Source organism: Bubalus kerabau, chromosome 10, assembly GCF_029407905.1.
Source record: "Bubalus kerabau isolate K-KA32 ecotype Philippines breed swamp buffalo chromosome 10, PCC_UOA_SB_1v2, whole genome shotgun sequence".
Taxonomy (NCBI): domain Eukaryota; kingdom Metazoa; phylum Chordata; class Mammalia; order Artiodactyla; family Bovidae; genus Bubalus; species Bubalus kerabau.
This window is the reverse complement of record NC_073633.1, coordinates 14,995,408-15,021,854: the sequence shown is the minus strand read 5'-3', so window position 1 is coordinate 15,021,854 and position 26,447 is coordinate 14,995,408. Positions and strand designations below refer to the sequence as shown.

General features: G+C 42.0%; 1 protein-coding gene and 1 non-coding gene across 2 annotated transcripts in view; one reads left to right on the top strand and one right to left on the bottom strand.

The window, feature by feature from the left end:
• Positions 1-26,447, bottom strand: part of CMYA5 (cardiomyopathy associated 5) — a 99,137-nt gene that overhangs the window by 69,202 nt on the left and 3,488 nt on the right. The gene's annotated exons all lie outside the window — the stretch shown is intronic.
• On the top strand, positions 23,687-23,758 carry TRNAC-ACA (transfer RNA cysteine (anticodon ACA)). The gene has a single exon. It is a non-coding gene; the product is annotated as a tRNA-Cys (tRNA).

Below are 26,447 nucleotides of genomic sequence, written 5' to 3'. Positions count from 1 at the left end.
CTGTCTAGTCAAAACTTTGGTTTTTCCAGTAGTCATGTATGCATGTGAGAGTTGGACTATAAAGAAAGCTGAGCGCCAAAGAATTGATGCTTTTGAACTGTGGTGTTGGAGGAGACTCTTGAGAGTCCCTTGGACTGCAAGGAGATCCAGTCAGTCCATCCTAAAGGAAATCAGTCCTGAATATTCATTGGAAGGACTGATGCTGAAGCTGAAATTTCAATACTTTTGCCACCTGATGCAAAGAACTGACTCATTTGAAAAGAACCTGATGCTGGGAAAGATTGAGGGCAGGAGGAGAAGGGGACGACAGAGGATGAGATGGTTGGATGGCATCACCGACTCTATGGACATGAGTTTGAGTAAACTCCAGGAGTTGGTGATGGACAGGGAGGCCTGATGTGCTGAAGTCCATGGGGTTGCAAAGAGTTGGACATGACTGAGCAACTGATCTGAAAAGCAACTGAAACCAGGATAAAAAGCTTTGGAATAATCACAGCTGATCCTTAGTAAAAATGCAATTCAAAATGATGGGTATTAGGAGGCTCAAGAGGAAGGAGATATATATGTATATACTTATAGCCGATTTGCATTGTAGTATAGCAGAAACCAACACAACATTGTAAAGCAATTATCCTCCAACTAAAAGCAAAGAAAAAAAATTTAAATAATTGGAATTATTAGATAGGAGTCTGCTATGAGGGATGGTTAACTTGCGTTAGGCATCAGTCTGTTTTACAGAGAAATCAGGGTGCTTTGGTTACACCAGCCAATTAGGTTTAATGGAAAATAACTTGAAAAAGCTCATATTTCTTTCTCTTTCATTTCTGGTTTCCACTCATCTATGCCCATGACATTTCTGTTTCAGATAATTTCAAAACTATGAAACATTCACTTTCAACTGATTTCACATTGAAGCCCAAGGTCAAGATTCATTCATCCAACTATTTATTGAGCTACAATTATGTACTAATTGCTAAGTTAGGCACGATTTTTTTTTTTTTTTTACAGCAAGACAACCATCTGGTGCAAATTTTCTAAAAGATCTTTACAGTCACTTTGCATTAACCAATGTGGTCTGAGCTATAGACCAAACTATAAGTTAATATTTTCTTATTTTGCTCTCTTGAAACCTATGATGATTTCAGTGTTGCCACTACTAGAGGAAGCTCAACGGTAAAGCAGGTTAGGTGCTTGCCTCAGCCCTCACCTGTACACGAGCACCACTAGACACCATCAGCATTCCCCAGCCTGGCCTGAGAACACTTAGTATGTGAACGTTTTCCTGCTTCATCTACACAAGTGTGTACGAGTAAACTCTACTCACATCTTTTTAGCTTCTTTAAAGGAATCTTTCAATCTATAAAATATCTTAAAATACATGATAGCAATTTATTTCAACTTATTAGCTGGGACACTAATTTCTCACTCCAGGTGTTTCTTTCCATTTGGAAGGACATCTATTAGTGTAACACGCCTTCCTAGCTAGCTTCCCTCTATCTCTTCCCCATTCTACACTGTTAATTCTATTAAATACACAAGGTAGGTCCTCATGTGCAGAAGCCTGTACGTTTTCAGAGGTGATGACTGGGTATATAAACCCATGCATTTCTGAGATTAGGTATTAGAAAGCACACGGTTGTCCTACACCTAAGCCACATTCTTTGATATTAGCTTTATCAGTAATAAAGCTGATGTTCTGATCTCTATCTGCTATTCCTTTGATTACTTATCACTTGTTTCAGATCTTAGGCAGGGAAAAGAGGTAATTATACTTGCCAAAGTCCAATATAAATAAATGAACACATGTACAGCAGTTGGTAAAGCCCAAAGGACATCACTGGACAGCAAGAACAGATAGATAACCTATATGCTTGTCAGTATCCACCATAAACTGATATGGGGACCTATCAGACAGAGAAATTCACCAATCAGAACTCAGAAACACAACACCCTGATGGCAGAGCCATCCTTCACAAGCACACAGGCATGTGTCTCTTTATAAGAACAAGCTTTAAGAACTTTGTAATTACAATAGTTGACACGATGCTTTATAAGCAACACAGACAAATTTTTTTTTAATTTTATTTTATTTTTAAACTTTACAATATTGTATTGGTTTTGCCAAATATCGAAATGAATCCTCCACAGGTATACATGGTACAGCCATGGCAAAAAAAAAAAAAAAATGTCCATGAGATGGAAAGAATAAGGACTGACAATATGACTCAGATTATACAAAAAAGAAAAAAAAACACAGTAGTCATGTACAGATGTGAGAGTTGGACCATAAACAAGGCTCAGCAATGAAGAATTGATGCGTTCAAACTGTGGTGTTGGAGAAGACTCTTCAGAGTCCCTTGGAAAGCAAGGAGATCAAACCAGCCAATCTAAAGGAAATCAGTCCTGAATATTCATTGGAAGGACTGATGCTGAAGCTGAAGCTCCAGTATTTTGGCTACCTGATGTGAAGAGCTGACTTGTTAGAAAAAACTCTGATCCTGGGAAAGATGGAGGGCAAAAGAAGAAGAGGGCGACAGAGGATGAGATGGTTGGCTGGCATCATCGACTTAATGAACCTGAGTTTGAGCAAACTCTGGGAGCTAGTAAGGACAGGGAAGCCTGGCGTGCTGCAGTTCATGGGTTTGCAAAGAGCTGGACACAATTTAACAACTGAGCAACAACAACAATGCAAAAAGATAATAGCTGGTATTCTTAAATACCTCAGGTTGCTCTGGCTTAGGGCTAATTTCCATCAGTTAACAGGAAGAAGGAAACCTGGATTCTAGTGCTTTCTTGGATGCTCACCCACTGTCTTGATTTTCAGCATGTAAACAAAACAAAGTCTCTATCTCATGTTGCTTAAATTTTATCAGAGGGGAAGACAGAGAATGAACAAATGTTAGGTGGTGATAAATGCTATGAAGAAAATAAAACAGGATAAATGGGATAGAGGGCAATGGTTATGATTTGGAATGCTATATTATATACAGAAGGTGGTCAAGGATAACCTCACAATGAAAGAGATATTTGAGCAGAGATTTGAAGGCAGTGAGCATGCAAATATTAATAGCAGGAGAAAGAGCAGAGCAAACAACAGCATTAAAGTTGCTAAGATGAGACTGCTTGTCAAACTTGAACAGTAAAAATGGGAATGTATTGGAGTATAGCAAGCAGAAGGAGAGATGAGGTCAGAAAAGTAGGCAGGAGCTAGTTTACTTGAGCTTATAGTCCACAGAAAGGGTTTCAATTTCACTCCAAATGAGACGGTAAGCCACTGGACTGTCAGCCTTGCCATCTTCTAGCAACTTAGAGATGGGCAGCTACTCAGGCTGGTTGAGGTTCATTTATCCTCCTACCCTTCCTCAAGCAGGAATTTGAATCTTAAGCAGAGTGACTAGAATGGCACCTGGGCCAGATACTCAGTCTTTCTTGTTCCCTGGGCTCCACCCAGCACTCCCTTGGCTCCTGCCGGGTTCTCCAGTCTACCTGTGAGCTCTTTAAAGTTCTTCTAATAGATTGCATTTTCTGTTGGTATACAAAAAGTTGTTTCTTTGCTCACTATGAGCGATGGCTAACTTTCTACTGCTCTTGAGGGGCTTACAGGTAAGTCTCCATTTCCCAGCCTCCCTTGAGGTAGCTGTGGCCAGATGGCAGCCAAGTCATGGAGTTCTAGTCAATGGAAAGTGAGCCCTAGTAATGTATGCCATTTCTAAGCTAAGATCTCCCAGGAGTGATCCTCTAGTTTTTCCCATGCACAGCTTGAAGCATGGCAACCTTAAATGCCACGTACTGAAGAAACCAGAGCTATAAGAGCTAGGGTGCCTCAGCCCCTCAGTCACTGCTTGGAGGAGAGCTGCCTAGCCAGGAATACCTGCAGTGTACTTTTAACTGAGCTCAAGAGAAACTTTTATTACTCTAAGTCACTGACATCTGGTTTGTTACAGTAGCCAGGGCTATCTTATCTAATACTTCTTGTCTAAACCCTAACTACACCTCTCAGTCATCATTAAACATCTCACTCCAACATTAAACATCTGTACTGCTTGGCACAGAAAATATTTTTTGAGATATACAGAAATATAAAGTTAATTTTTATTATGTAAGGAAATGAAAATACTCTTGTCATTAAAAATTAATCTAACATTGATAGACAAAAAGTCTCCCATAACTACCACAAAACCCCTATTCCAGTCCTATAACCAGAGATAATGCAGTTAATCAGTAACATTTTGCAAATAAAAAAATTAAACAAAAACTGAGCCTAGTAAAATAAATAGTGGAAATTTCGCTTTTAAATTCTAACAAGTACTCATACTGTGCAAAGTAATGGGAATCTTAGAAGAGTAAGAGAATGTCTACCTGCTATGGGAGGTGTTACAGGACATGTCAGAACAATGAAATTACAGACGTCATGCATCTGCCCAGCGTTAACAGAGTAATCTGAATTTTGGAGTGAGTAATCAATTTATAAAACCTTACGGAGTATCTACCCGGTCAGAGTCTGGCCAAGAGCTGGGGGTTATATCTCAACCGAACAAACTACAGGCAGACATCCATCTGGATCCCCCAAAGAGAAATATAAAAACTCACCCACTAAACTCCCCATTATTTTAGAAAACAAAGGGCAAAAGATGCCAGGTCTAGAGAACCAAAATCAATGACCTATGGTGTGACAGGGCTAGTTCACAGCTCAGTGACTACTTCAGAGCAGAACGTGGGCAAGTCAACTGTTTGTGGTCTTGGGAGCTCCTCAAGGGTGGGAGTTCCTGAGTGGCACCACTGACATTTTGGGGGTACATGTTGGGGTGGGGGGCTAGCCTGTGTGCTGAGGATGTTTAGCAGTATCCCTGGCCTCTACCTACTAGATGCCAATAGAATCCCACCTCTAGTTTCGACAACCAAAAATGTCTTCAGAATTACACTAGTTGAGGATCACTGGTATAGGCAGACCTAAGAGTGAAATAGAAAATAAATAATCAACTACAGGCAACATTAACCTTGGCTGAGGATATAAAGGAAAAAACCATGGAGGTGAAGAACATTCCATATTCTGGGATTCCCAGCTGAGGAGTTACATACAGGCTTAGCTCTTTAGCACTAGAATTCTTCAACAGCTACTGAGTATTAGCACAGAACAGAAACTGTGCCCCACCAGCCCCGGCTGTCAAATTCCTGTGAGGGTTGAGTGGTGGTTACTAAGAGACAGAGCACTTCATCTGAATAGAATATGTCAGGCTGAGATCTTTTTAAAATAAACCAGTGAGTCAGGACAGACTTCTCCCCTGCTGTTTGGCAGACATTTTTTTTTTTTTAACTACAATTATAACTCCATAAAAGCACAGAGGATGAGGGCTAATTGGTCCAATAAGTAGGAGAAAGCTGATCACGTTTCCTCATTTTCTTAGTTATCCTTCTGAATTTTTTCTTAAGTTTGCAACAGAGAAAGAACCATCAGATTGTGGCCTTGAAAATAAAAGTAATATATGTAAAAATAAAACTCAGCTCCTCTATTAGATGAAATGAGGGTTTGTCCACAGGCCTAGCATATAATGGCAATATTTTTCTTTTCTCTGTTGTTTTTTTAAAAGGAAATAACAGTAATAAAATACACAAAAGCCTCACTCCAGCAGATGCTAGTGAGAGACATTACTTTGCCAACAAAGGTCTGTCTAGTCAAAGCTATGGCTTTTCTGGTAGTCATGTATGGATGTGAGAGTTAGACCATAAATAGAGTGCCGAAGAACTTATGCTTTTGAACTGTGGTGTGGGAGAAGACTCTTAAGAGTCCTTGGACTGCAAGGAGATCAAACCAGTCCATCCTAAAGGAAATTAACCCTGAATATTCATTGGAAGGACTGATGCTGAAGCTGAAGCTCCAGTACTTTGGATTGGATGCAAAGAACTGACTCATTGGAAAAGACTCTGACACTGGGAAAGACTGAAGGCAGGAGGAGAAGGGGACGACAGAGAATGAGATGGTTGGATGGCATCACCAACTCGATGGAGATGAGTGTGAGCAAGCTCCGGGAGTTGGTGATAGACAGGAAAGCCTGGCATGATGCAGTCCATGGGGTACAAAGAGTCAGACACGACTGAGCAACTGAACTGAACTGAAGTGAGATGAGTAGGGCTAGGTGAAAATCCTCCCAGCTCTGGAGATTCCAGGGGAGGAGACTTCTGCCCGTGTCAGCAGAGAGGCTTTGCGGCCAGTGGGCTGGCTGTCCTGGGGCTATGTGGATGAATCTCACAGAGCTACACTCCCAGAGGCATATGGAGGGTGCCCTCCACCCATGGACAGACCATCACAGACAGTATTGTGTGCTACCTATAGTGGAAGTCGCTCAGTCGCGTCCAGCTCTCTGCGACCCCTTGGACTATACAGTCTATGGAACTCTCCAGGCCACAATACTGGAGTGGGTAGCCTATCTCTTCACCAGGGGATCTTCCCAACCCAGGGATTGAATCCAGGTCTCCTGCATTGCAGGCAGATTCTTTACCAGCTGAGCCACCAGGGAATCAGAGGGATACAAGAGGGAAGAGGGAGAGAAGCCAGACCAGAACACTCTGACTCAGCGACAACCAAACACCTCCTCTTTAATTCCCAAGGGCTCCTCCATGGACTTTTGACCTAGTCCCCAAACTAATGCTGCCAATAATTCCTCAAGGAAAATTAATCCATGACATTACAGTTAAGGACAAATCTTTAGACATTTTCTGCTAGTTTCTGCAAGTGTGATATTAGGGAGTCTTTTGTGCACAAAGAAAATGTTTAGAAAAATTTTCAATCTCCATTTTTCCTTATTCTCAAATCAATGATCTATAAATACTGTGTGGGATGCTTTACCTGTTTTTAAAAATGCATTTTTAATTTCCCTCTCCAATGCAGCCCTAACACTAGAGAATTGCAATCTGAAAGATTCATCTCTCGAGAACACAGTTTACGAAGTCTGCTCATAAAATCTACATTGATAACTTTGTGTCTCTCCTTTTTAAGTTTCCAAGCAATTATCTGGGCATTCTACATTCTTACACTCTTCTCCTTTTAGTGGTTATCACACTTTAATAGGTTTCTCTTGTGAAACCTATATGCAGGTCAGGAAGCAACAGTTAGAACTGGACATGGAACAACAGACTGGTTCCAAACAGGAAAAGGAGTACGTCAAGGCTGCATATTGTCACCCTGGTTATTTACCTTATATGCAGAGTACATCATGAGAAATGCTGGGCTGGAAGAAGCACAAGCTGGAACCAAGATTGCCAGGAGAAATCTCAATAACCTCAGATATGCAGATGACACCACGCTGGAAGTGAAGAGGAACTAAAAAACCTCTTAATGAAAGTAAAAGAGGAGAGTGAAAAAGTTGGCTTAAAACTCGACATTCAGAAAACGAAGATGATGGCATCCGGTCCCATCACTTCATGGTAAATAGATGGGGAAACAGTGGAAACAGTGTCAGACTTTATTTTCTTGGGCTCCAAAATCACTGCAGATGATGACTGCAGCCATGAAATTAAAAGATGCTTACTGCTTGGAAGGAAAGTTATGACCAACCTAGATAGCATATTCAAAAGCAGAGACATTACTTTGCCAACAAAGGTCCGTCTAGTCAAGGCTATGGTTTTTCCAGTGGTCATGTATGGATGTGAAAGTTGGACTGTGAGGAAAGCTGAGCGCTGAAGAATTGATGCTTTTGAACTGTGGTGTTGGAGAAGACTCTTGAGAGTCCCTTGGACTGCAAGGAGATCCAACCAGTCCATTCTAAAGGAGATCAGTCCTGGGTGTTCTTTGGAAGGAATGATGCTGAAGCTAAAACTCCAGTACTTTGGCCACTCATTGGAAAAGACTCTGATGCTGGCAGGGATTGAGGGCAGGAGGAGAAGGGGACGACAGAGGATGAGATGGCTGGATGGCATCACTGACTCGATGGACATGAGTCTGAGTGAACTCCGGGAGTTGGTGATGGACAGGGAGGCCTGGCGTGCTGCAATTCATGGGGTCGCAAAGAGTCGGACACGACTGAGCGACTGAACTGAACTGAACACTTTAATATACTCTGTCATGTTAGGTTGGCGGTAGGGTACCTGGTTCCTAGAAAGTGGAAAACAGACCAGCAGCAGCCTGTTGAGAACTAGGAGGTGAAGACCTATCTGATAGTCTCATCATCAGGCTCAAACACCACCACTAGGAAGAAAAAAGGAGCCTTTTATATACCACAAAATGAAGATGATAAGACCAACACCATATACAGAGTGAGTGAGTGAGCGAGTGAAGTCGCTCAGTCGTGTCCGACTCTTTGCGACCCCATAGACTATAGCCTACCAGGCTCCTCCGTCCACGGTATTTCCCAGGCAAGAGTACTGGAGTGGGTTGCCATTTCCTTCTCCAATACAGAGTGAAGTAAGTCAGAAAAACAAATATTCTATATTAACATATATATATGGAATCTAGAAAAATGGTACTGATGAGTCTATTTGCAAGACAGGAATAGAGATGAAGACGCAGAGAATGAACTTGTAGACACAGGGGGCAGAGAGGGTGGGGCGAAACGAGAGTAGCATTGGCATCTATATACTACCACGTGTGAAATAGGTAGCTAGGGGGAAGTTGCTGGACATTAGAGGGAGTCCAGCCCGGCGCTCTGTGATGACCCAGAAGAGTGGGGCAGGGCGGGAGGTGGGAGGGAGGTTCAGGAGGGAGGGGGCTGTGTATACCTGTGGCTGACTCACATCGATGTATGGCAGAAACCAACACAACACTGTAAAGCAATTATCCTCCAATTAAAAAGAAAAAACCAACTCCGTAAAAGCAAGTCTCTCAAATTTCAGAGGGAAAAAGAAAGATATTGAATACAATTCGTATTGATACATATTCTACATTCTCACAAGAGAATGAAAGTGGAAAATGCAAACGTCTTAGGATTACATGGAAAATGATTTTGACCTTGAGGACCGCTCTGAAACGGACCGCGCTTTGAGAACCACTGTCACCGAGCCTCCTAGCTAATGGTTAAGCGAGCATTCCACCACAGGATATAACACTTTACCCAACACCGTGTCATTGAACATTTACTGTTTCCGAGTCTCCGCCATTACAAAAGAAGCCACAACAAACATCCTTATAGACAGCCCCGACTGCACATTCACTTCCTTAGTATTAACACCTCAGGAAGTAGAATTTAAGGATCAAACCCAGTTATTTTTTTAGACTTTTTATACACATTGTCAGTGTTCCCTCCAGAGAGGTTTATTAATTTGCATCCCTATCAACACTGCAGACCATGTGAATCCCATCCTGAGGGCTGTTTTTAGAAAATCAAAATGTGACTGAGCTGGCTGTTTGCGAGCTCCCTCTTAGATGAAACGTAATACTTGAGATTTCTTGGAATTCTCTGCTCACAGAGTACTTCTCTGATGATTCTACTGCGGTGTTATTTACTGCCACTTTGAATTAGTACGTTAGTATTCCCATGTGATACTTCCACTTGACAACAGGTTTCTTGAGACAGAAGCCATGCCTCATTATCACAGAATACACCACAGGGCCACACACATGGGGAAGAGACAGTAGTGGGCAATCGTGGAAAGAACATTTTTCACCTCAGCAGACAGACCTGGGTTTAATCGTGGCCTCCCCACTTACTAGCTGTGCGAACTGGGGCAAATGACTTCCCTGTCCTTCCCTGAGCTTAAAGGTCATCATGGTAACAGGGAGACTAACATGCACTTCGTAAGGCAGCTGTGTTGCAATGCTATGTGTAAAACACATTATACCACACTAGGCAAATAACAAATGTGCCATTCGTTTGTTCTCTTCCTTTCCCTTTCCAATGCTGAATTAACCTTGTGAAATCCGAACTCCGAGGATCCGCAAATTCACTTTGATTTCTGAACAAGGCTATACTTCAGACAGACAGACGGCATCTCGTTAACAGTGATTACCTCTGGAAAGTGTAGCTAAGCAAAACTGACGAGCTTTCTCATTATTCCCCCCTGCATCACTCAATCGTCACTCTCTCAGTCAGTCAGCACCTAGAAGTGTGTACTGTGTGTTCCAAAGACAGATTACACCCAGTCCCTAAACAAAACAGAAATGTAAAAGGAAACCCTTTTTAGTGCCAGAATGCTATTTCTCTGATCACACCAAAACCTGAATTTGGAGAAAAGCCATTCACGAAATTATGCTGAAAGAGCTAGGCCAACTGTGCATCTCGGTGAGTGCGGGGACGTCACCCCAAGACCTCCTCTGGTTCAAAGCTGACACTTACTGCAGTGGGGCTTTAGGACCGGGATATTTTAATGTGGCCTTGAAATGGATCCAAATACGAACAAGAAAGCTGTGACGTTTTATGATAACCTGATCAAGGAAATTGAGAAAAGACCCTGGTGAGATAGGTGCAGTCCACGTTGAAGTTCACTCCTGGTTTTACCTCAAAATTTAAACAAAGCACAAGTCAAGGAGAGTTATTTGCGCATCTGGGCGTGCACCCTAACTAAGGTGTGGGGTGAGGAGTGTTCTCTGGGGAATAGCATTGCTAGAGATGGCAGTACGAACCCAAGAAAATACTCAAGCCAAGAGGTCCTGACAAGTTATATGAAGGGAGGGAAGGGGAACTGACACTTGTTCACACTCTGCTCTGTTCCAGGCCCACGTGATTTCCCTGTGCATTCATATTCTCATTCACCCCATCCCCACACACATATACATTGTGCAGAGTCTGAGGCTCAAAGAGGTCAAGTGGTTCTCAGCAGTATATTCTGGAGAACTGTGCATGCTCGGGCATTAACAACTTCAAGGGAGACACAGAGAAACTCTGAGGCTCTGATGCTTGAGGTCAAACTGAGATTGTTTAGGAACTTTTCATACCAGTACCTGAATGCTGCTGCTGCTGCTGCTGCTAAGTCGCTTCAGTCGTGTCTGACTCTGTGTGACCCCATAGACGGCAGCCCACCAGGCTCCCCTGTCCCTGGGATTCTCCAGGCAAGAATACTGGAGTGGGTTGCCATTTCCTTCTCCAATACATGCATGCATGCTAAGTCGCTTCAGTCGTGTCCGACTCTGTGCAACCCTATGGACAGCAGCCCTCCAGGCTCCTCTGTCCACAGGATTCTCCAGGTAAGAATCCTGGAGTGGGTTGCCACTTCCTTCTCCCAGTACCTGAATGGTATATGCTAAAGTTGGTGTTAGTTCATCACAAACCTCTCTTCAGGCCTATAACTCTATGTTAGTAGACCTTAAAATATAGGCAATGGGAAGACACGTGGATAGGAAGGATTATTACCCTTAGATCTGAGATGGGTTTTAAAAAAATATGCTGGGGTCATGATACACCAATGGCAGCTTTGGGTTTCAGTAGCATGGCTATCAATATTCAAAGGTGTCCTGATGGTGAGAAAAAAGTATTTCTGGGACTGTGGGTCATGACTGCAGCTTTACAGGTTTTTCTGACTAGCCCTGAGAAAAGAGCACATGTGTAGCGAAGGTCTGTAGGGGGACAAGGCTGTTAGAAGTGTTAAGAAGAGGTGAGGGACTATGCATGTTAAGAAGCAAATGCCCTCATTCTAGCTTAAATAGATGGTTTATCTTTAGGAAACAGAGATGTCTCATGAAATCACAGGGCAGGCAGGAGAGGTGTCCAGGCCTCACAGGGAAGAGGAAAAAGGAAAGCCACCAGGAACAAGGAAACTCCTTGTATTTCTGTCTCTCTGTGTGTGTCTCCCTCCCCATTAGCACAGCTGCTTCTGTTTCTCTTGCACATGGCTCAACACAGCTGCCACCAAATGGCACCTGCAGTTCCAGAGTCTACGAAGTCATCCTGGAGTTCTTAATTCTTTGTAACAGACCATTCTTTCCCAAGGAGATTAAGAGATACACCAAAAGCAAAAGCAGAGGCTCCTGGCTTTCTGAAAATGTGTTTTATTGCTTCTCCCTCTTCCCATCTCTAGATTCCGAGGAACAAAGAGACAGGGATGGAAAAAGTGACGTGATTTCACCTCTGGCTGTTGGCCTAGCCTGCTTTGAAGAAGGACGGAGCCCTCATGGGTAACAAACAGGTTCAAACAACTTTCACTCTCTTATAGATGGGTAGAAACAAGGTGTGAAAGTGAAGTGCAAGCATTAGTCACTCAGTTGTATCTGACTCTTTGCAATGCCATGGACTGTAGCCCACCAGGCTCCTCTGTCCATGGAATTCACCAGGCAAGAATATTAGAGTGGGTAGCCATTCCCTTCTCCACAGGATCGTCCCAACCCAGGGATCAAACCCAGGTCTCCTGCATTGCAGGCAGATTCTTTAAAATCTAAGCCACCAGAGAAGCACAGATTGGAAACAATATTGTACTCACAGAATTCTGAGCCAGTCATTCCTTGTGGGTGCTCTATTTTGGGTGGATTGTTTTAAGGTTTTAGAAACTCATTTGGGTGATCCTGTATTCAGAGACCTAGCCTTCCTCTCTGTAAAGGGTCTCCTCAAAATCCATTCTCCATACAGAAGTCCTTCTTCAGCCACAGTTTCCCTTTCTATGTTTCAGCTACCCACAGTCAGTGATGATCCAAAAATACCAAAAGGAAATTTCAGAATTGAGTTTCCAACCGCATATCATTCAGAGCAGCATGATCAAATTTTGCAGCACCCTACTCCATCCCACCCAACACGGACATCGTTTGCTCCTGACACCCAACCACCAACATCACCCCAGCTCCATGACCCAGGGCCACCCAAAGCTGATGATGCTCCTTTTGACATAATGTCAGGTCTAAAGTAGTCTACATCACAGTGTCAGGTCATCTACATCCCTTTGTCTCATGTCACAGGCACTTTACCATCTCACAGGACCACAAGAAGAGTGAATGTAATACAGTAAGACACTTTGAGCTCGCCACCACGAGAGAGTCCATAAGCCCCCGCAAAAGATCCTGCGGGGCGCTGTGGAGACCCCTCGAGCCACAACTAAGACCTGAACAGCCAAATAAGGAAACACGCTTGTTTTTAAAAAAGGTATTTTGAGAAAAAGATCACATTCACACAACTTATTACAGTATATTGTTGTAACTGTTCTATTTGTGTTATTAGTTATTGTTGTTAATCTCTTACTGTGCCCAACTTGTAAATTAAACTTTACTGTACATATGTGTATATTGGAAAAAACATAGCATGTAATAGGGTTCAGTACTATCTGTGATTTCAGGGAACCACTGGGGGTCCTGCAAAAGATCTGTGTATAAGAGTGGACTACTGTATTCTGGATCCCTGCCCCGACAGATAGCTTTATTTATTTAGCATTAAATACCTTTTTTTTTTTTTCTGCATACCATCCCAGACACCAAATTATGCTCAGCAATTTGGACAGCTTACAAATGTAAATTAAAAACTTTCTTTTTGACTAATAGAAAAATAAACTAATAATCTTCAAAAACATAACAATCAATATTCTATGACAAAATATTATTTAAAAGATCAAAATAACATCTAATAGACCTCCAAAAAGGTTGAGACCTGTCTTCAAACCCTTCAAAAACTAGCTAAACAGAATCCATGTCTCCATTTCTAAATTACCAGAAAAGAGAATCTGACATTACTTGAGTCTCATTTCTCCCCCTGACCAGGGTCAGAGTAGCCCAACTTGTGAGTCAGAACACAACTGTCCAGAGGAGGACTGACCTAGAAGTCAGTCCTTCTAAATTAATTAGAAGGCAATTAATTTTCTGATAATAGTAAACAGTTAACAGATTTTAATAGGGCTTTGAGACCCCAAAGTATAGATACCAAGGTATCAAGATAGGCCATGCTAAGAACTAAATGAAAGAAGTGTTTGTATTTATCATAAAATGGAAAGTTAAAGCTGGAATACACAGGGGTAGTCAGATGCAGCTGATATTTAATGGAAAAGGTCAGGTCAGTTCAGTTCAGTTGCTCAGTCGTGTTCAACTCTTTACGAACCCATGGACTGCAGCACGCCAGGCCTCCCTGTCCATCATCAACTCCCGGAGTTTACTCAAACTCATGCCCATTGAGTTAGCGATGTCATCCAACCATCTCATTCTCTGTTGTCCCCTTCTCCACCCGCCTTCAATCTTTCCCAGCATCAGGGTCTTTTCAAAGGAGTCAGCTCTTCGCATCGGGTGGCCAAAGTATTTCAGCTTCAACATGAGTCCTTCCAATGAATATTCAGGACTGATTTCCCTTAGGATGGATTCTATACAGTCAGCAAAAACAAGCCCGGGAGCTGACTGTGGCTCGGATAATGAACTCCTTATTGCCAAATTCAGACTTAAATTGAAGAAAGTAGGGAAAACCACAAGACCGTTCAGGTATGACCTAAATCAAATCCCTAATGATTATACAGTGGAAGTGAGAAATAGATTTAAGGGACTAGGTCTGACAGAGTAACTGATGAACTATGGACAGAGGTTCATGACACTGTACAGAAGACAGGGATCAAGACCATCCCCAAGAAAAAAGAAATGCCGAGGTGAGAGCTGGGGCCATATAGAGCTGCTGGGATGGAAGCAGCAACAGTACAAACCATGCCATCTAGTGCCCAACGGTAATGACAAGTGCTTCCTTACCAGGAAACTGTTTTAAAACAAACAACAGCTTTATTGTGATAAAACTCACGTACCATACAATTCAACCACTTAAAGTGTGTAATTCACTGGTTTTTAGTATATTCACAGAGTTGTGCAACCATAACCACTATCAAGTTTAAACATTTACATTACTTTAAAATTAACCCCACATCCCTTAAGTCCTCCTATGATTCCTCCCTGATCTCCCTCTATGGAACCGCTAACCTACTTTCTATCTCCAAAGATTTGCCTATTCTGGACATTTCACATAAATGGAAATATACAATCTGTGATCCTTTGTGTCTGCCTCCTTTCACATAGCATACTGTTTTCAGAGTTTATTGTTTCATGTTTTATAAAAAAATCAGTATTTTATTCCTTTTTATGGTTGAATAACATTCCATTGATGAATATACCACATTTTATTCATTCAATAGTTGAACATTTCAGGTATTTGCACTTTTTGACCATTATGAATACTGTTGCTAGGAGCACTTGGGTACAAGTTTTTATGTGGACATATGTGTTCTCTTCATATTTATCTAGAAGTGGAATTGCTGGGTCATACGGTAACTCTATGTGTAATTGTTTGAGGAATTGCCAGATGGTTTTCCAAAGCAGTTGCACAATGTTGCATTATGTATTTTGCAACAGTAGTATATGGGGATTATGATTTTTCCATATTCTCACCAACACTTGTTATTATATGTCTTTTTGATTACAGTCACCCTAGCAAATTTGGAAAACTCATCAGTGGCCACAGGACTGGAAAAGGTCAGTTTTCATTCCAATCCCAAAGAAAGGCAAGCCAAAGAATGCTCAAACTACCGCACAATTGGACTCATCTCACACGCTAGTAAAGTAATGCTTAAAATTCTCCAAGCCAGGCTTCAGCAATACGTGAACCATGAACTTACAGATGTTCAAGCTGGTTTTAGAAAAGGCAGAAAACCAGAGATCAAATTGCCAACATCCACTGGACCATTGAAAAAGCAAGAGTTCCAGAAAAACATCTATTTCTGATATATTGCCTATGCCAAAGCCTTTGACTGTGTGGATCACAATAAACTGTGGAAAATTCTGAAAGAGATGGAAATACCAGACCACCTGACCTGCCTCTTGAGAAACCTGTATGCAGGTCAGGAAGCAGCAGTTAGAATTGGACATGAAACAACAGACTGGTTCCAAATAGGAAAAGGAGTACATCAAAGTTGTATATTGTCACCCTGCTTATTTAACTTATACACAGAGTATATCATGAGAAACGCTGAGCTGGAGGAAGTACAAGCTGGAATCAAGATTGCTGGGAGTAATATCAATAACCTCAGATATGGCAGAAAGTGAAGAGGAACTAAAAAGCCTCTTGATGAAAGTGAAAGAGGAGAGTGAAAAAGTTGGCTTAAAACTCAACATTCAGAAAACGAAGATCATGGCATCTGGTCCCATCACTTCATGGCAAATAGATGGGGAAACAGTGGCTGACTTTTATTTTTCTGGGCTCCAAAATCACTGCAAATAGTGACTGCAGCCATGAAATTAAAAGACGCTTACTGCTTGGAAGGAAAGTTATGACCAACCTAGATAGCATATTGAAAAGCAGAGACATTACTTTGCCAACAAAGGTCCGTCTAGTCAAGGCTATGTTTTTTCCAGTGGTCATGTATGGATGTGAGAGTTGGAGTATAAAGAAAGCTGAGCGCCAAAGAATTGATGCTTTTGAACTATGGTGTTGGAGAGTCCCTTGGACTGCAAGGAGGTCCAACCAGTCCATCCTAAAGGAGATCAGTCCTGGGTGTTCATTGGAAGGACTGATGTTGAAGCTGAAACTCCAATCCTTTGGCCACCTGATGCGAAGAGCTGACTCATTTGAAAAGTCCCTGATGCTGGGAAAGATTGAGGGCAGGAGCAAAAGGGGACAACAGAGGATGAGATGGTTGGATGACATCACCGACTCGATGGACATGGGTTTGGGTGGACTCTGGGAGTTGGTGATAGACAGGGAGGAATGGCATGCTGCAGTTCATGGGATTGCAAAGAAACAACAGAGCAACTGAACTAAACTGAAGCAGGTATGAAGTAGTACCTTATTGTGGTTCTGATTTATATTTCCCTGATAGCTAATGATGGTGAGCATCTTTCCATGTGCTTATTGGACATGTATATATCTTCCTTGGAGAACTGTTGATTCAGATCCTTTGCCCATTTTTAAGATGGATTATTTGTCTTTTTTATAATTATGTTGTATAGTTCACTGGATCAGTTTTAAGGCATGGTTTTATAGGTCGTTCCTGACTACCTAAACCTACTTTTCCACAGTTCTCATTATTCTGTGAGCTACCAATATTCTTCGAATAAAACCATTTTCTCCTTAAATCTGTCACAGGTAGTTTGTATTGCAACTGAAAACCCTGACTGACAGACTCTGGAACCCAAAGCAGCACCTTCACCTAGAGAAAATCACTTACTTAAGGCTCTGCTCACGTAAGGCATTTGCTCAGTGGCAGTATTGTTACTAAAGCTTGAGTTTCTGAATTCATGATTTTAAATTCTTAAACTATGCAAACTCAGTTCCACAGCAATTTAGGGGATTGACAAGTGGAAACTTTAGCAGGCTGAGCAGCAAGTAGGAACTGGAGCAAAGAGAAAGAGAATAACCTTAAGAAGTGGCTGCCATTTCTTGCCATTTTCCTCCAAGATAAAGTAGGTTGTTGACTATTGTAAGTTATTCAGATGATAAGGCCCTGACAGATGCTGGCAGTCCTCTGCCTTGGTCCTGCATCTCCCTGTCAACAATCTAGGTTGCTATCCAGGGATTCCATGAGGATTTTCCTTCAAAGCATCAATATGTAAATAAAATAAGACTCCTGATTCGATCAGCCTGAAACAGGAGGGAAGAGGGCAGGGCACAATCTTGAAAAGAATGACATAGCCCTTGAAGATGCAACATAAACTGGTTATACCCAACTAGGTCCAAGATGGAGAAAGATTCGACTCCCAGTAGATCTTGAGCCTCATTATATGCTCGTTGTAATACATTAACACATTAAATGACACACTCATCAATGCCATGGCAGTTTCAAGGCTGACCATAAAAGGCCAAAGGGTGGATGGTGGCCCAAATCCTGGAAATCTCCATCCCTTCTCCAAGATAGCTAGAATAATCCTCCCACTCATTAGCCTATGAAATTATCCAACCCCAAAAAACCAACCACCCCATATTTCACCTTTGAGATCCACTGCATTCTGTCTATGGACTGTGTATCTCTCTAAATGAATCTACTTCTTACCTATCACTTTGTGTCTCGATGAATTCCTTCTGTACTGAGACAAAGAACCTGAACTTCAGCAAATCCTGAGACCAAATGTGTGATCTCAACGAAAGACAGGGGTTCAAATCCCAATCTGAGTTTTGGCTGTGTTTGAGTCCCGACCCACATGTTCAAGCCCCAATGTGAGTTGCACAGTTTCAGGCCAAGTGAACTACACATTTGGTTATCAGGCAATTTTAGTTCAGATATCAACACTGCTAATTCTGTGCATGCTTTCCCCCCACCCCCGTGCCTCTCTTGTATCCTGACGCTAAGGAGTCAAGGAAGTAAGAGTATGGCTCCCTCTCAGGGCCGGGAGTTTGGAGAAAGCTGCCTTCTGCACCTGTCCCCCCAGCTCTCCCCTCTGAGCAGGACAGACAGGGGCACAGCCACAGTGCCAGTCTGCCTGCAGTGCCCTCTCACTCCTCTTCAAGTGCTCTCCTTCCCCTTCCTGGTCCCCTCTTCTCTCAGCAGGGTCTCTGAGATTCTACATTTGAAGGGACTTTTCCCGAAGGGAATTCAATCTAAAATAGATGCTGATAGGTTTAAACTATCAACTTTCTCAAAGACATTTGCATTTCTACACCATTAACCTCTCCTATTGACTTTCATCTTCCAAATTCAAAGCCCACTCTTAGTTCTCATTCTCCATGGCCCTGTTTGGGCACCTAAGAACAAGATGCTCCACACCTAAGTGGTATCCATCTGAGAGGAGGAAACCTGAGATCCTGGAGTAAAACAGTTTGTTGTGCAAACCCCTCGCCTAACCACCATTTCTTAAGCATCTACTGTGTGCCTGACACTTTGCTCGAGCTGCTGGGGATGCAGCAGAGAAGAGAAGCAAGACCCCGCCCTCATGCAGTCTCCACTCTAGCGGGAGCAAAACCCAGTAACCACACAAAAACATACCATTCAGACAGTGATAGTGCCGTGAAGAGGAATGTGAAACAGTGAACGGAGGGATAGCAAAAGATGGGAAGACAGCCCGCTGGGCAGGCTGTCCAGCGTGCAAGCCTCTTGAAGAAAGTGGCATTTGTGCTGAAATGGATTTGGGGAAGAAGGGTCCCAGGAAGAGAAAACAGCAAGTTCCAGGAGGCAGGAACAGGCTTAGCACAGCACACAGGAGGTTCAGAAAGAAGCCAGCGTGGCTGGAATGCAGTGAACATAGAGGAAGGGTACAGGATGAGCCAATAAGTAAGCAGGTCAGGTAGGGCCTTGGAAGCTATGGGGTTCCAAGAGAGGTTATCTTGCCCCAAGTCACATGGTTGATAAATGGCAGGGCCAGAATATAAACCAGGTCTTTTCAATCATATCAAGTGTTTTTGCATTGTAATCTGGGTTATGCCCAAAATGGTGCTGGATGAAGAGAGAAGTTACTGAAGTCCTTCATGGAGATCCCAAAACTCTAAGAAGAGACAGACTGTTGTCTCACTCTCTTTCCTCATTCTCTCTTGAAAAAAAGAAAAAGAAACTAGATATGAAAAATTCAGAGTGTATCATGCTAAATCAAATACAAATTCTGTCTTTTAAACAGAGAATCTGAATTTTATAGATATTACAAGTAAACATCTATTGAACATTTATCATATGATCCCATAGAGCATGCAGCAAAGTTATTTTGGTGTTGCTATGTTTGACCTTACGAAAATTCAAGCACACAGTATTGCCTAACATCTATTTTTAAACGTTAAGTCCTACTCTCCCTATTACATAGTAGGAAACTTAATATAGCTGAGGTGCTAGTTAGGATTAGCTACTACATAGATTATCTGGAACTTTCATGCTTTGCTTATAAAAGGAGAAATAAATTGAAATAAATATTTTTAAAAGTAAATTTATACACTAATAAAAAAAGAAATTAGCTAATACAAACAGATGTGTGTACAGTCTTGAGATGAGCACTGAACTCATGAGAGTTCCAGCACTGCCTCTGCCAATAGACTAGGGTCATAATCCTAGTATACTTATTAGCCATCTGACGTTGGGTAAATTACTCAAGATTCCCTTTTCTTGTCCATCAAATGGGGGTGAAAACAGTACCTCTATCATAGAGCTACTGTGGAAATAACCCAAACTAACAAGTGACCATGCGTGGAATAGACTATCTATTCCTTGAGTTGATGTTGGTTTCCGTTCCTTCTCTGGGTCTCTTGTTTACTCATCAGAAGCATAAACAGGTCAGGGAAATGGTGCTAAAGTCCTGTCTAGCCTAAGTATCATCAGCAGCCAGGCTTTCCTGCAATATGTGGACCACAGGGCAATGACACCTTCTGCTGTAGGCAGATAGAGAAGTTGCTAGCAAGATGACTGGGAGACTGACAGAAAACTCCTACAGAAACGAGCAAGGAGGCTTCAGAGACTAGGACTTGAAGGACCAGTATCCTATCAGAATCCTGCCTCTGCTCTCCAGGTCCAATTCATTTTACCAACACATTCACTTCAACTAAGTACTTGTGAAATTACTTGTTTAACATCTGCCCTCTCCAGAGACTAACTTCTAAAGGTTAGGAACTCTGTCTTCTTCACTCTGCCAGTTGTTGTCATTGTTGTTGTTGTTCAGTCACTAAGTCATGTCTCACTCTTTGTATCCATGGACTGCAGCTCGCCAGGCTTCCTGGGGCTTCACTACCTCCCTGAGTTTGCTCAGATCTGAGTTTTCTCAGATTCATGTCCATTGAGTCAGTGATACCATCCAACCATCTCATCCTCTGTCGTCCCCTTCTTCTCCTGCCCTCAATCTTTCCCAGCATCAGGGTCTTTTCCAATGAGCCAGTTCTTCACATCAGGTGGCCAAAGTATTGGAGTTTCAGCTTCAGCATCAGTCCTTCCAATGAATATTCAGTGTTGTTTTCCTTTAGGATCAACTGGTTTGATCTCCTTGCCGTCCAAGGGACTCTAAAGAGTCTTCTCCAACACCATTCCAGGTCTAATTTACTTTGCTTTGCACACAATAGGCCCTCAAAAATTATTTGTTGAATGAATGAGCCTTTTCTTATAGTAGATACATTTCTGAAATTCAAGGTGCCTCAAATTTGGCAAAACTACACTGTGGCATTGCGCCTCCTGCATCCATTTTGTTCCAAGTGGCCTGAAGGGGCCTTAAACTGATAACAACCTCTTCATGCAAGAACATACCCTGGAGACAGTCCTCAGAGTAAATTTCTGATATTACTTTCCCAACAGTTCTTGTGTTCTATCATCACCCCCTCCTTCCAGGGCCTTCTCCTTTATGCACACCTTTAAAAAGACCCCTGTGAAGTTAACCAAAGACCCACTCATTTTGGTTTAAATTGACAGCTCCAACCTTAGCCCAAGAACCCACACCATTCTATTCATAGACCTAATAAAGGCATGTATCTCAGATTCTGCCTCTCTCTCTACCTTGACCTCCCCATGTGGTCTCTTGAGGTATGCCATGTACTTCCTCCATGACTTGATTTCTCTTGCAGTTTTTTGCTGAACTGCTGCTCACCATCCAGCACTCTATGTTCCTCTTAATAAATGTCAATTTTACAAATTCATAATAGGAGGAAATTAATTTCATTTACAACTGAACGATTTTAAGTGCCCTAGTGAACTCAGCCAATAAGAAGAAATTTGTGATCAATGAAACTTTGGGTTTAGCTGCGTATTTTTTTTTTTGTAAAGAGAAGTTTACCCAAACTAAGAAAACATAGTAGTGGCTCCATGAGAGGGCTTTGAGTGTTTAGAGTTCGGCAGCATCAATTAATCTTCCCATATATCTTAGACTTGATCAGACCAGGACATGGAATTTCGGAACTGAGTACATTCCAGTTGCCTTAAGAGGACTTTACTCTGGGCAAAGAGTAAAGCCTATTCTTATCTGTCCATCTATGATCTGGCTCAAAGGTTAGTCTAGGGGAGGTTTCCCAACAAGTCACAAAAGGGGGAAATGATAACCACAGACATCCTAATTGAACAATCCTTGGTACTTATCACTGTCCCCTCCAAGCTATTTATTTCCAGAGTCCCTGGCTATTGTCAATTGAAAAATGAATGGTCAGCAAGTAATGAAAGTCTATTTAATCTAACAGGTTCAACATCCCAACTAAATGTGCTTCTTGAAGGAGTCTGGATGACTTGCATTCACCTACTCATCCATCCATTCACTCATTTATTCATAATGTTAACTTATTAATTCAACAAATATTCCCAGTCCTGAAGAGCCTAAGTGATTCTGGATGAAAAAAAGAAAGCTGAGACAGAGCAGGAATTAGCACAAGAGCCAAAACCAGGAACTAAAGGATATGTAATCACATATTGTGTCTGGAATATCTTTCTACCTAGCTTCAGGTTCACCTGGGCAGAATCATTCTACATCTCATTTTAAGAAGAATATATGTCTTTTCTCTGCTGCTGCTGCTAAGTCGCTTCAGTAGTGTCCGACTCTGTGCAACCCCAGAGACGGCAGCCCACCAGGCTCCCCTGTCCCTGGGATTCTCCAGGCAAGAACACTGGAGTGGGTTGCCATTTCCTTCTCCAATGCGTGAAAGTGAAAAGTGAAAAGTGAAAGTGAAGTTGCTCAGTTGTGTCCGACTCTTAGCGACCCCATGGACTGCAGCCTACCAGGCTCCTCCACCCAGGGGATTTTCCAGGCAAGAGGACTGGAGTGGGGTGCCATTGCCTTCATTTGTTAATGCCCTTAGTGTAGTGCTTATGACATTATGTTGGAATTAACTGCTGCTTCTCACCAGGCTGTGAGCTTCTTTGGAAGGAACTGTGCCATCCAATCACGTAGGTCCCTCATGCCTATCACAGGGTCAAGCATATAGAATTTGTTATCAATGAACAGTTCTCTGGATTCCCAGCGAAGTTAGTGGGTTTCTAGGTATTATCCAGCTCATTCTTGTCCAGTATGGTATCCACTAGCCATCTGCGGCTCCTGATCACTTGAAATGTCACTCTGGGGTTGGGGGAGTTGGAGGGGCAAGAATTGAGATGTGTGATAAATGTAAAACACAAATTTCAAGACTTTGCATACAAAAAAATAAATTATCCCATTAAGAGTTTTTATATTGATTACATGTTGAAATGATAATACTTTGGATATTGAGTTAAATAAATATTAAAATTAATTTCACCTTTTTCTTTTTACTTTTTAATATAAATTTAAATTTAAATTTTTAAATTATACATGTAGTTCACATTATAGTGATTTTATTATCCAATAGAAATATTGGATTCTCTAAGTTTTGGAGCAGGAAGGAAGGGAGATTTGGTTACACTGTCTGAAATGAGTCAAGGCTTTCATTGAGCCTATGTTCAGAATATGTCAGGAAGATAAGACACCTTTTATTTGTTTTGGGAAAGTTTTATCAGTTAATGCGCTACATTTTAGTAGGTTTGCTGTTTCAAAGGAAAAGAAAAATCCAGCTCTTTCTGTAGTCCCCTATATTAAGTCAAAGTCTCACCAAGGGCATGTAATACCCGTGCAGCCAACACTTAAATAGCTCTTCAATTCCTGGCTTCAAGAGCCTCTGTTTTATCTTCTCTCCTCCCTCAGTCTCTGGCATCCTAAGCAGTCACCCGTCCCATCTCAGCCCTTTCCACTGACCTCAAAAGAGGGCTGTCTCAAATAACACCCTTGTCAAAACACCTAGGTAAGTACAGCAGTGGGAGACATCATATAAATAGATACATGGCAACAGAGTGCTCCACACCGATAAAACCATTTATAAACTCGCCTCACCTTCCGATAGGGTTGTTTCTTATAATGATTAATTCAACATAAATGTCACTAATAATTTTAATTCTATCAGCTTTGCAGACCTTTTTAAACAGGCACTAAGCTTCCCTGGTAGCTCAGATGGTAAAGCGTTTGCCTACAATGCAGGAGACCCAGGTTCAATCCCTGGGTTGGGAAGACCCCCTGGAGAAGGAAATGGCAACCCACTCCAGTATTGCCTGGAGAATTCCATGGACCGAGGAGCCTGGTGGGCTACAGTCCATGGGGTTGCAAAGAGTCAGACACGACTGAGCAACTTCACTTCACTTCACTTCAAGCTGCAAATGAAGGTAATTTTTAAGTTTTTGGTACTGCTACAACAAAAATCCTTTGTGCTTAAATACAGAAATTAAAACTGACCAACAGAAAAGATTCAAAACAAAAATTCTGAAAAATGTCCAAGTGATCTGTGAAAGTGTTAGTCACTTAGTCATGTCCAATTCTTTGTGACCCCATGGAATGTAGCATGCTAGGTTCCTCTGTCCATGAGATTTCCCAGGCTAGAATACTGGAGTAGGTTGCCATCCCCTTCTCCAGGGGATCTTCCTGATCCAGGGATCAAACCTGGGTCTCCTGCATTGCAGGCGGATTCTTTACCATCTGAGCCACAAGGGAAGCCCCAGTGATCTGTGAGAAAGACCAAAAGCCAGGCTTCATCAGACTACAGTCAGAAAAATACAAAAATCATGAATGTCTATTTACATATATCCCTCCACACTGGAGACCATAAACTTCGAACATTTAGTATAGCATGTGGCACACAGCAGGTGTTCAGTGAGTATATGAATATACAGAGATGCTTACTATTTAATGGGATAATGCCCTCCCTATGTTCTTCTTTTCTGAACCCTGAGTGGTATGGTAGGCAGAACCCAGCTTCCCATATTACTCAGAACAAAATCTGAAGACCTTACCACGGTCTACAAACCCCTACATGATTTGCAATCCCACCACCTTTTAGACTCATTTCCCATTGAAGTGAAGTGAAGTGAAGTGAAGTGAAGTGAAGTTGCTCAGTCGTGTCCGACTCTTTGCGACCCCATGGACTATAGCCTACCAGGCTCCTCAGTCCACAGAATTTCCCAGGCAAGAGTACTGGAGTGGGTTGCCATTTCCTTCTCAGGGGATCTTCCCAACCCAGGGATCGAACCCGGGTCTCCCGCACTGCAGGCAGATGCTTTACCGTCTGAGCCACCAGGGAAGCCCATTTCCCATTACTCTCCCCATACATATCTGCCCCGGCAACCTGACCTCCCTGTGTTCCTCAAACAAGCCACAAAGATTCCTGCCCCAGCATCCTTGCACCAGCTCTCCTCTTTGACTAGAATACTCATTCTTCAGTCTCTACTCAAACGTCACCTCCTCACAGAGGCTTTCTTCACCACCTGATCCAAAACAGCGTAACCCTTCTCTGCTGTATTTGTCCTCCTATCACTTAATGCCACCTGATATACTACATATTTGCTTATTTGTCTCCCCAACCTGGAAAGCCACTCCCAGGAAGGCAGGGACTTACTTGGTTCCTTTTGTTCACTACTGTATCCTCTGTAAGTGCCTGGTGCATAGTAGGAGTTCAATACATAGTCATTGAATGAATAAACAAATGAACATTGGAGTCCAGACACCTGGATCTAGTCCTAATTCTGAGGCTAAAAAGTTGTGTGATTTCAAACAAATATCCCCTGACACTCAGTTTCTGAGTGTAAAAGGGTTGGTTGGGAAAAGATGTTTGTATAGCCTCTCCTAGCTCTAAAATCCTGCAGGTTTTATAGAGATGCTTTTAACATACAAATTTTGTATGAAGTTTTAGCAATATGAAAATCTTTTTCTAACACCCACAATCAATGAGCCCTCTGGGCAGTTCATTATGATTTGAAGATGCTGCTCCGAAGGCCCGGGATGAAGCCTTTCCCGATCCCTGTAGGCAAGACAGACCCCAGGACTTCCCACCTGCTCTGAGGTATTTTATACAGACCTTTCCTTCTTTAAATTTCATTTAACAGTTAATGACATAATTATGTTCATCTGTTTCTCCACCTAGAATGTGACTATCTTGAGGACAGTTAACGGAATTTTAGTAATGTTTGTATCCCCATCATGGTCCATGGCTATAAGTAGGCATTCCATGAATGTTTAGCGAATGAATGAATACAGGAAAGCCAAGTGGAATAAGGCCATTTCTTATACTGAAAATAGAGATATCTTTCTTCCCTCATTGATGAATGGTGGAGAGAAGGTAGCTTTACTGCCAATAATGATTCATCTGAAGGGATGTAAGAAACTACAACTTACTGGGAACCTACTAAAGGCAAAGCACTCTTACACATGTCCATATAGTTTATTTAATTCTATGACAACTTTATGATTAGGAATTATCACTAATTACCCCTTTGCATACATCTATAAAATTATACTGTTTTACAGATGAGAAGTACGGTGCTCAGAGAGGATAGAGAATTTGCCCATGATGGAATGGCAAAACGGAGTTTCCACTCAGGCTTCTCCCTGCCAACAATATTTGTATCACTGAATGATACATCAGAAAGATAACTCTCTGGTCCAGTATAAGTACTGGTGTGTGTAATGGTTTTCTTTTTTTACTTTAAAATTAAAGGTGATTCCTTCCCCCCACCCCCAGGATTCAAAGGTGGCTATAGATAATTCTATATATTATTCCTGGAAGGACAAAGAAAAGATAAACAATCAGATGATGCTTTGTATCTTTCAAATTTTAAAAAATGAAGTTTTTTTTTTCTGATAATAAAGTGCACTATCTGTTCATTAGAGAAACAACAAAAAATACAGGTAAAAACAAAAGTTTAGTTGA